The sequence below is a fragment of the Cydia pomonella genome, chromosome 14 (genome assembly GCF_033807575.1).
Source record: "Cydia pomonella isolate Wapato2018A chromosome 14, ilCydPomo1, whole genome shotgun sequence".
NCBI lineage: Eukaryota > Metazoa > Arthropoda > Insecta > Lepidoptera > Tortricidae > Cydia > Cydia pomonella.
This window is the reverse complement of record NC_084716.1, coordinates 18,481,942-18,494,121: the sequence shown is the minus strand read 5'-3', so window position 1 is coordinate 18,494,121 and position 12,180 is coordinate 18,481,942. Positions and strand designations below refer to the sequence as shown.

At 36.4% G+C, this 12,180-nt stretch overlaps 1 protein-coding gene across 2 annotated transcripts in view; it reads right to left on the bottom strand.

Annotated features, from left to right (window-relative positions):
- The window catches only part of LOC133525150 (transcription factor egl-13), a 531,288-nt gene that overhangs the window by 191,649 nt on the left and 327,459 nt on the right, over window positions 1-12,180 (bottom strand). The window lies entirely within an intron of this gene.

Sequence of the window (12,180 nt, the reverse complement as noted above, 5' to 3'; positions counted from 1 at the left end):
CGGAGTTGCAGGCGTACATATGCTACGGAGACTGCTTACCATCAGGCGGGCCGTACGCTTGTTTGCCACCGACGTAGTATAAAAAAAGTTTTAAAAGAACGAAACTCCGTATGGGAAGGTAAAATTCGTCCGAGCTTGCCGGGGGCTCTTCAACGGAAATGTATTCTTGTAACGGTTCAGAAATGCATAATTCCAAGGGTGCAACACAAACCCAATATGCAGGAAATGTAGAACAATGTTCTCACGACCATATCCCCAAGTGGCAAATTGTTTTCGTAGTATGGAAACACTTCAACCTATTTTTTTGTGGGCCCTTATGTGGAGATTGACTTCGTAACGTTAATAACAAAGGAATCATATGACGAGTATTTGAAGTAGTCAAAATATAGTAAACACCCCTATACACAACAACACACCACACCAACAACACCACACAACACAACACCACTAAACCACCACCACACGGGCACCAGTGGCTGGCAAAATCCAGTAAAACAAGTGTTTACTCATCATCAGGTTTTAAACGCATTCAACATTTTACCATAAACAAGAGCCAAAGAGCTGCTTGTGTTTAATTTTTTCAATTAAATTTGTTAGGTTGTAAATTAATGGCGCCATACATCCCATGACTGGAGCAAAAAACCTTAGTTTTAATTGGTTAATAATATTGAAACCAATTGCATCTTTCATGAAATACATAAAGGACGAATAGGACATTCAACTTAAGCATTAAGTGGTAGAAATTTTACAGATGTCGGTGAAATATCAAAAATACATACTCCGAATTTTCTCTTAAATGTCCCATGATTGGTGCCGTTAACATATTATGCACGAATTATTTGGATAACTGGGGGCCTAGTTAAGATGGCAATCGGATATCGACAAACGTCAAAAGGAAAGAAAATGTAACAGAGCCCCTAGTGTACATTTATTCTATTTCGAAACGTGACGTGCGTTTGCGTTAAATCTTATTTAGTATGGAATTTAGACAGAGCGCGCCAAGCGGAACGTTTTGGAAACTCAAAATTCCATACAAAATTAGAATTACTCTATCAAAGATAGCCTTAATACATAAAATGCCGATAACACGGTTTTTCCCGTTCCGTTTGTGTGTGAAAATTATTTTCGTTGTGTTGTTTTTCGTCCCCGATTGTGGCGGAGGAGTGTAGCTTTTTGTTTGAGATAAAATTTAAGTAGTTTTTAATTTTTCTCATGGTAATTGTAATCTACAGCTAAAAAGACATTCTATATATTTGATAAAATACAGAAATACACGCGTGACAGAGTGGTCCAAAACAAGACAACGAAAATATTATAATTTCGACCCTCGTAGCGAAAAGCGAACCCAGCGGGTCGCTGGCAGTGAACGTGTTAAAAAAACAGTAAATGGTATAGGGTTTGCAATCCGGATCCGAAATGTATTAAATTATCCTGATCTGGATCCGGATCCATGGATCTTCTAGATCATGGATCTTTCAGATCCGTCGTACAAACCCTAGTATTAAGCCAAGTAATAAATGTAGAACCAAACTTCGCAGAAAAAATTTCACACTCGAAATTCGACCTTGAAAAGACACCAGAGTCTCATTTAAATAACTCCCCCAAATTAAGTTATCAAGTGAACTCACAATGGCACTTCCTCCTCATTGTACTGGCCAATACCGACAATGCCAAATGCCGACAATGCCAAATGCCAACAATGCCACACGTGCGAACGGAAGGGTTGACAGACAATGCCAATGGGCACTGTCAAATGACGGTAGATGAACTGAGGCGGTGATTAAAGATTTATAAGGGGGGTGAGAAAAACTTCGCAGGGGTATTCTTCCTTAGGCAAATTCTTATGAAATCGTCCACCGATAACATAATAATATAGGTACAGTCAGCCAAGAAAGTGGTTTACCACTTTTCGACTCTATTACTTGACAAATAGAGTGGAAAAGTGGTAAACCACTTTTTGGCTGACTGTACCTATATCTACATGACATTAAAGCTCTCCAAAGACCATCTACATGCAACGCAAGCCTATCAAAAAACCGGGATTTACAGGCCCGTGAAATCCAAAATAGGTACCTATTAGATAGTATTAGTAGGATCTGGCATTATGCTGAGTGTTCAACTTTTTATTATTACCAGCTTTATAAAATTAACTTGCAATGTACCTTATGTATGTACGGGTCAAATACTGCAAGTTAAATTTGACCCACTTCCCGACTTTTAATGACGCTCAAAATTTGCATACATGTGTAAGTTGGGTGACAATGCAATATTAGGTACTATCGAGCTGATCTGATGATGGAGACAGGAGGTGGCCATAGGAACTCTGTGATAAAACAACGCAACCTAATTGTGTTTGGAGTTTTAGGAATTGTCTCGATGAGTTGCCTGCGGAGAAAAGTATAGTCAGCAATAAAAGCTTGTACCAAAAATGAAAGTTTTGCCAAAGTATAATTATATAGAGTATTTTTTTTCTCTTTCTTTCTCTATATATACTGTATAACTGTGTACTTATACTGAAATAAATGATATTCTATCACCTATACCTAATAATAATGTTCATCTTAGCGCTCCCCGTTAGCATCCTAACGGAGCTTGGAATCCGCTCAGGTAACTCATCCTTGGCGCAGGCACTAGGTTTTTATAAATGTTATACTATAATCAACAAACGAGCAGAGAAGCCGCCTGATGGGAAGCGGTCATCGTCGCCCATGGACATAAGCAACACCATAGGAGCCACTTAAGCGTTGCCGACCCTTGGGAACCCTAAATACCCGCTTCTTGAATAATCACGAAATGGGATTTACTTAATTTAGATGATCTAACCGATAAAGGAAATAGGTTTTACTTAATTTAGATGATCTAACCGATAAAGGAAACTAAAAAATGAGAATGGGGCCAGTACAGCGGTGTCACACACACGAATTTGAGCCAATCGTGCAGTCTAACGCCGCAATGCGATTGGTTGATGAGAATGATGAGTTCGCATCACGTGCGCGATTGGTCGCAACTAGTTCCGTTAGACTACACGATTGGCTCAAATTTGAGAGTGACACCACTGAACTAGCACCATTCCTAGTGCCCGTAAGGCCCGTCCTTATATATGTCAATGGTATTAAAAGTAATTTTTTTCGCAAATAATTTCTAAAATAAACTCATTGGTACTTTTGATTCTCATGGTTGATATAAGTACTTCAAAATCGTATTAGAATTTTCGATTCACCTGATTTCCAAATCCCCAGTGGTCCCACCCGTACAAAATACCGGGACAAAAATACAAAAAGCCCCAAAATTCCCCTAGCGTTATTCAATATTTTTATTACACATGTACTTACAATAGGACGAACAAAGACGATTCGTTGAGACGCGTAGGGAATTAATAAAAAAGAAGGGCAAATCCACTCCTCACCCGCTCAATATCCCATCTTGCTATATAGCTTCAATGAAAAAAGGACTTTACTTCACTAAAAATACGGTTGGGATTATAATTGTAAAATGAAAAAAGATACGAGTTTGTGAGGATAATTGATCAAAATGTAGGGTGACGATAATGCCACCGAATTACGAGAATTGCCCGTCACAGTGGTAAGCGTTACGTGATCTAGCTGCGCAATTCGGGCGGGTAGGATTTTGTCTCGGCCCGATAATAAAGTAATGTTAAATTTGAATTTGAAGATTCATTGCTCTTTTTTTATTTGCGCTATATCGATTTTAAAACTTAAAAAAAAATTATAAAAAAATTATAAAAAAAAGTCATTACGATACAAGTGCGAAAAATAGGATATTCGAAACGAGTGGCGATAAATTAAAACACGACCGGAGGGAGTGTTTTAAATCAACACGACTTGCGAATGACCTATTCGCACATGTATCGTACAACGTTTTACAGTACATATGGTCCTTTAAATGTTCCACATAGTAACGTAATATGCTAATTTTCGCACTTGTGCGGTAATGTAGCACCATATGTACTGTAAAATAATATACAAATGGATGTTCAATGTCACATTAAGCTTTTTCTAATGGCCAAGAAGACACTTATTAAAACATAATTATATCGGGCATGTCGCGAATTTATTTTGTTAACTTTATAACGTTTCAACTCAGCGGTGGTTCCATTTATATCACTTGTCACTATGCTCGTCACTTTCGCGCTTTTTACTTGTTAGAACGTGACAGGCATGGTGACAAATCGTCAGGTGACAAGCAAAACTCACTAAGTACTAAAAAAATATTAAATAAAAATCAATCTTATTTCAGTAATATGGTTCATTGGCTATGAAGTTGTGGTGGTAATTAACGAGTTTTGCTTGTCACCTGACGAAATAATAAAGAGCCGACCATCTTAGCCCTGATGGTTACACTTATTTTTCCTCCATCATAAAATATAATCAAATTGTTTTAATACACGGTAAATATCATCATCAGCATCAGGCAGGCCGTATGCTTGTTTGCCACCGACGTAGTATAAAAATAATAATAATAATAACACACGTATTCTATTATATTCAGTAATCTCTGTACGATGCGTAATACCTTTATTTATAAAAATATTCTGTCTATACATTAAATGCTTAAAAATCATTTCATTCCAAATGCAGAGTTAATAATAAATTATTCATAGGTAATATTTAACCTCGATCTATTACCGTAACGATTCAACAAACATTAAATTTAACTAAACTGCAATTTTACACACACGACCTAGCAAATTGCCAACACACCATATAAAATTTGCGAAACCGTCATAAACCCATTTAGCACCGTTATGATTTAAGGACCAAATTAAAGATGGATTCATCTTTTACTTACCATTAAGGTATCGTTCGGATTTAGACTAAGTACACCAGCATTACTGCTACTGCTCCCGACTAGGGCTGCCATCCGTCCGGGTTTTCCCGGATTTGTCCTAGTTTGGAGGCCGTCCGGGGGGGGGGGGGGGGTGTCAAGAAGTGTCCCGGACACTTTTCATGTAAGAAAGCACATTAAAACTACATGTAAAATTAAAGGTCTTGTTTTTAAAAATATTATTTTCGTACTCGTCCGGGGATTAAATGCGATTTACGCCAATTATCCGGGTTTTTTTAAATCTTTGTCCGGGTTTGGTGAAATTCGAGATGGCAGCCCTACTCCCGACTGATACAAATGTCAAAGTTAATATAAATAATAATTCAGCCTGTATAGTCCCCACGCTAGCCCAATGCGGATCGGGGACTTCACATACACCTTATGAATTTCTTTGCAGATGTATGCAGGTTTCCTCACGATGTGTTCACCGAAAAGCTAGTGGTAAATATCAAGGATATCCGTACGTAAGTTAATATAAATATCTCGATAAAATTACCTTTATGACGTTTCCTTCAGCAATGCAGTCGGCTGCATTACTGGAGCAGTATTGCAGGGTGACGTCACTGCGGATTGCATTGTTACCGCGAATGTCAAAATCGATGTTCCTGCCCGATGTTTGACACCTACGGCAGCAATGCCGGCAGTAATGTCATTCTGCAATACAGCTGCAGTTATGAAGCCGACGACATTGCTAAAGGATATATCTTCTTCTTCCTCGCGTTGTCCCGGCATTTTGCCACGGCTCATAGGAACCTGGGGTCCGCTTGACAACTAATCCCAAGATTTGGCGTAGGCACTAGTTTTTACGAAAGCGACTGCCATCTGACCTTCCAACCCAGAGGGTAAACTAGGCCTTGTTAGGATTAGTCCGGTTTCCACACGATGTTTTCCTTCACCTTGCTAAAGGATATATCTAAAATATCTAAATGGTAATTTTATCGAGAAGTAGTAATAGTAGTAGTAAAACACTTTATTGTACAACAAGAAACATAAAACAGGAAAAAATACACATCATTTGTACAAAGGCGAACTTATCCCTTTCAAGGGATATAAAAGAAGAAGTTAATATTAAATTTGACATTTGCATTCGGCAGTATTATCGCGCAGTACTGCAGCAGTAAATCTGGTGTAGCCTGATTCTAAATGGTACCTTTATGGTTTAAGGACCAAATAAAAGATATATCAAACCATTAGCTTGTAATCTGTTAATAACCACAATGTTTCAGTTACACATTAAGGTAACCACATCCTATAGATTTTTTAAAACTAATAAATGCACCATAAGCAACCGCATCTTTCGTTTACGACCTCCTGGACTTTGACGGTATTTAGTATATCTGTTTGGTTAAATAGTTACATTTTTTTTAATAACTCTCGCATCCGGCTAGGTTTATATTCGATTGAATTTACGACTGTTTTCATTGCGGGCACTGTTTTATATAAATACGTGGACGTTTCCTGTGAATCTGAAATAGTGTTTGTTAAAAACAATTGCCGTGTTACCGAAACATTCCATTATAAATCATTTCATCAGCGAAATTCAGCGGTCAGCTAGATATTTGCTAAGTCGTTCTAATTTTTCACACGAAGCGCATAGTTATAATTTTTCAAGATGTTCGAATTGAAGAAAGAGTTCAAATTAAATGCAGAGTGCGGGCCAGCTCCAACCCCATCCTGGCTACGGTAGCGGGCCGATACGACTCACCTGTTGTGCGACATTTTGTGGGTATCATGACCGCTACCAGGTGATTGTTTGTTATTGTTGCTGTACTTTTCGCTTTTCTTTTTGTCTTTTTGTATTTGTTCTACTAACACTTAGTTTTAAACCTTAAATGTTACTAACCATTATGAACCATTGTTGTCTTTTGAAATAAATAAATTAAATTCGAGTTTAGAACTTTTATAGGTATCGAAATGCGAGTAAAAGTTTCAAATTCGAAAGCACAGAAATAGACCTGTAACGTTTTGACAGCTTAAAAAACTGTACCTGACTGACGATGTGACGTGACGTATGAAATGTATAAACCGTACAACATCAACACCGACATTGGCGAATTCACCCTGTGCAAATTGGCAGGGAGTAAAAGCTAGAGGGGAAAAAAAACCGTACAACATGGCTAACTTCTTGAAACTTTTTTTGTCAACCGACAAAATTAGCAGGAAAAGACTAACTCGTATTTTTTTTAGGTACTATTGTAAAACAATTAAAAGTGATTTAATAGTCAATGACTTTGAAACTGCTCTAACGATTACGCTGAAATTTGGTATATGGGTGTTTTTGGGGGTATACAATCGATCTAGATTAGTCTTATGTTTGGGAAAACGCGTGTTTTCGAGGATTCATGCATTTCGCTTTCGACGCAGAAAATGGTCGCTAATTTCGTCATACCGGCTACTGTCCGTCTGGTCCAGCGGGTTAAGACGCGGACGGCTAGAAACGAGTGTTACGGGTTCGAATCTCGCCCGGTGACTAACTTTTGTTTTTTTTTATATGTTCAAGTTTATATATAATTTTTTTTTTATTGTTTTAGACAAGTTTAATTTAGTAAAAAAATGTAGTTAAGATTATCACCTATACACCACCATATTACAATAACAGACGATGTGCCTATGCATTAGCAATAATTCAAGTAAGAACCAAAAACCTGCACAGTGGGCATTTTCGTAATCCCGTGTTTACAAAAAAGTTTACGCTTTAATGGCAGTGTAATGTAATTCCTTTTTGAGCTTCGAATAAAATTAAACAAATGGCAAAATGGGAACGGATTTCCTGGAAATGCACGTAATTTTACTGTCATAAAATGTCTCTGCAGCGACCGAATGAGTCCATGCGGCCGTGGTAACGCACACATTTTGTAATATAGAATTTCGTACATTCATTTGTAAAAATCTTCTGAATGTAAGTATTGTGAATATATTATATTTTGGTATGCGGATGCGAATGCTAGTAATTTTATTATTAAAGTACCAATATCTATATAATCTAAACAGGTTGTACTTACAAATCTACTTCGATACACTTCGAATAGAAACATACTTAATTCAATTCATAATGCATGTTTTGTCGTTATTTATGTATATATTATAAGTAATATAAGTATGTATATTTATATGTATGTATGGTACCTATGTTATTTGGTTGTTGTTTTTAAAGTAGCACCGCCCACAATCTCTGCTTTGCCCAAAAGTTGACTGGTAGAGAATGCCTCATGGCATTAAGTCCGCCTTTTGTACTATACGGTTTTCTTTTGTGCAATAAAGATTAAATAAATAAATAATTGCGAAACCTCGTCTATATCAGTCCATTCTATATATTGTCAGATGAATTTAACGTATACGTTACGTATGTACGAGTAAGTACATACCTGCCATACCTGCTAAGTAGTATAACTTGTACCTTAGGTATTGTTCGTCTTCCGTTTCTGGTAAATTACTAAGGGATATAACTAAATATAGTGTAATTACGTACAACCACTTTACGTAATTAAAAAAATCTAATCCTTTAAACCTTCCAATTTTATTAAATCCTTCTAATTACCAAGCGTAATAAAACTCCAGTTCCCAAAACCTGGAACCATTAACAAAAATATATCAGCGCTTTGCCGGCCGAGGGCATTAAACGCTAAAAAAGCCCGCAATTTGGAAACAAGAGATCAATTCGCGTTAATTTACCACCTACTTAAGTTTAAATTTTAAATGCGGTCGTCACTGACGTGGACAATACGGCGAGTTTGCATTTTTTCCATTAAAAGGGGCAATTAACGATTGTCACCCTTTTTGTGTCCGTGTTCGTAAAAGCGGGCAATTTGTAAGGGCATTAATATGGCTTGTTATGGGAATATGGAATACTTTGTAGTTCACCTGTTTAAAAACGATGCTTATTGAATTTTATGCGGTGTACATTTTGACTCGCCCCAATAAAATAATCGGTATAATAAATAAAATAAAAAATATAAATATATATTATAGGACATTATTACACAAATTGACTAAGTCCCACAGTAAGCTCAATAAGGCTTGTGTTGAGGGTACTTAGACAACGATATATATAATATATAAATACTTAAATACATAGAATAGGTTTGTTAATTACTAAATATACCTATGCTTCCATGCTATGAAGCATGGAACGTGCTCGTTTTGGAAAAACGCGTTTACCTAAATGAAATAATAAAAAAAGAAACAAAAAATGTAAATTCCATTTGCATTGTAAGTCACAAAAAAAAACTCCTAGCAGCGCTGGTAACCCATGGAGTTTTATTACCACGCCTCCTTCGTACCCCCTGAAGGAGAGGCCATTTTAATATAATAATTATAACGTTAAATATAAATATATAATCGATGAATATAAATACTATAAACAATGTACCAACGCAAGTATTAATTTAATAAATGGCTATTCTGATTCTGATTCTGAAATATACCTATAAGTAAATGGGTAATCGGAAAGATATTATATTATTTAATTTTCGTGTATACTTATGGGATTTTGCACCGAAAAGAGATTATAGTAATCGTTACTATTAGATGATACTAATCAAATGTAGTAAAACTCATATATAAAAAATGTTATATGATATGTTATATGATCTTAGAGTCAAATCAAGATTAGTTGGCAGCGATTTTGATAGCACAGACGGTGCACGTGTTATTTTAAATAAATAAATATTATAGGACAATATTACACAAATTGACTAAGTCCCACGGTAAACTCAATAAGGCTTGTGTTGAGGGTACTTAGACAATGATATATATAATATATAAATACTTAAATAAATAGAAAACAACAACTCAGGAACAAATATCCATGCTCAACACACGAATAAATGCTCTTACCAGGATTTGAACCCGGGACCATCAGCTTCGTAGGCAGGGTCACTACCCACTAGGCCAAACCGGTCGTCAAAATTTTAAATGCCAAACTTCTATTAAATTATGATGTTTACTTGACACTTGCACCTTCTGGGCTTTCAAAATCATAGCTTATCTTGGTCTGACTCTATTAAAAATATAACCAACCATAAAATAACTTAACTGTCATTACCTAGTAGATCATCATTCGCTTGCCCTTATCCCATTCATTTGGGGTCGGCGCAGCATGTCTTTTCCTTCCATATCTTTCTGTCACCCGTCATCTCATCGTTCACTCGCGTTCGTTTCATGTCATCTCTCACACAATCCATCCACCGTTTCCTAGGTTTTCCTCTCCCGTTCCATCCCTCCACATTCATTCGTAATACCTTTCTCGTCACATGACTTTCATCCCTCCGCATCACATGCCCATACCACGCTAGGCGATTCGCTCTTACTTTTTCTATTATGCGTGCAACTTTCAGAGTTCCTCTTATATACTCATTTCAGACTTCCTCTTATATACTCATTTATCAGTAGATATGTTCATAAAATTGGTAATATACTTGCCAGAAGGATGCAAAACCTTTTAATAAACGCAGCTGTTTTAAATAACAATAAATATCATTACAAAAATCGTTTGTTCCAACCTATATATTTCGCATTATCTCCGCAGCCATTAAAGATGAATCAACCGAAGCAAAAATAAAAACACGTTCAGAAGTAAGCTTTTGAAAGGCTACCGCGGGCGACAGGCTAAAAGGGTATTTAAGGATTGTTAAGTGGTAAGTAGGTATTTGTTCCTTTTGTAAATGTAAATTATAGACCAGCCATTATGCAATTTATAATCGCTACTGTATTTTTCACGGCCCGCCTCCGAAGGCTGTCAGAATTCTTCAAATTATTGCACATTGGTACCTAACCTGGCTTCATATGGCTTAAAATAATAGGCACTGGTTTCGTTGAAAACAAAATGGAATCTGACAACCAGTACCCCTAGTGTAAATAAATTCGATTTTGAAACGTGACGTACGCGTTTGCGTTTAGTCTCATTTTGTATGTGATTTAGAAAGAGCGCGCCAAGCGGGACGTTTTGGAAACTCAAAATCCTATACAAAATGAGACTTAACGCAAACGCTTTCGTCACGTTATGATGTCGATCAAATTTACACTAGGGGTACAGTAAATAGACCGAAACAGTAAAAAAAAAGTATAAACAAATATTGAGAGACCCCGGCAAGCCGAATTTCAACTTCCCGTACAAACGTATTTTCATTCTCTTTTTAAAACTACATTTAAAGAAATTTTGCATATACAATGACATGCGGTATATCTAGTCCTGTAAATAGCAAAACTATTTTTTATGAAAAACTTAAATTCGCTATTTTTTAACTATAGTAACTGAAGCTATATAAACTAATTACAGGACTAGATAAACCTTATGTAAGTAAAGTTTCAGAGCAATCTAGCTAGTCGTTTTAAAGTGAAGGCTTAACTACGTTTACATTACCGCACTAGTGCGAAAATTAGCATATTACGTTACTGTGTCGAACATTTAAAGGGCCATATGTACGTTGTACGATACATGTGCGAATAGGTAATTCGCAACTCGTGTCGATTTAAAACACTCCCTTCGGTCGTGTTTTAATTTGTCGCCGCTCGTTTCGAATTTCCTATTTTTCGCACTTGTATCGTAATGTACTATTGTATGGAGAACAGAGCTTGCTAAATTTCTCAAAAGTAAACCTGACACTTAGCATGCTAGTACAACCTGTTTAGTACAAATAGCAGAATAAGCAACCAATTGTTACTTACCACCTAAGACACTTTGTACCTACTTATTCTTTGCAAATAAATACATAAATACATACACTACGAAAGGGGGACTTAAGGCAAATCAGAGTGCCTTTACGAACATATTTTAAGCGTAATTATAAATTTTCGAAAGACACCCAAACGATGATAAAACAGTAGTACAGCTTCAAATAAATAATAATAATATTATATTAATAATAATATTATATTATAAGACATAATAATATTATAATATTATAGGACATTTTTTTTTATACTTCGTCGGTGGCAAACAAGCATACGGCCTGCCTGATGGTAAGCAGTATCCGTAGCCTATGTACGCCTGCAACTCCAGAGGAGTTACACAAATTGACTAAGTCCCACAGTAAGCTCAATAAGGCTTGTGTTGAGGGTACTTAGACAACGATATATATAATATATAAATATTTATAAATACTTAAATACATAGAAAACACCCATGACTCAGGAACAAATATCCATGCTCATCACACAAATACATGCCCTTACCAGGATTTGAACCCGGGACCATCGGCTTCATAGGCAGGGTCACTACCCACTAGGCCAGACCGGTCGTTAAACTACATAAAAAGTAAATAACTTGCATTCCCTATAAGGCAAATATGAGCACAACCCTTCAACTAACAGGGCCCCGGGTAACTAAATTAATCA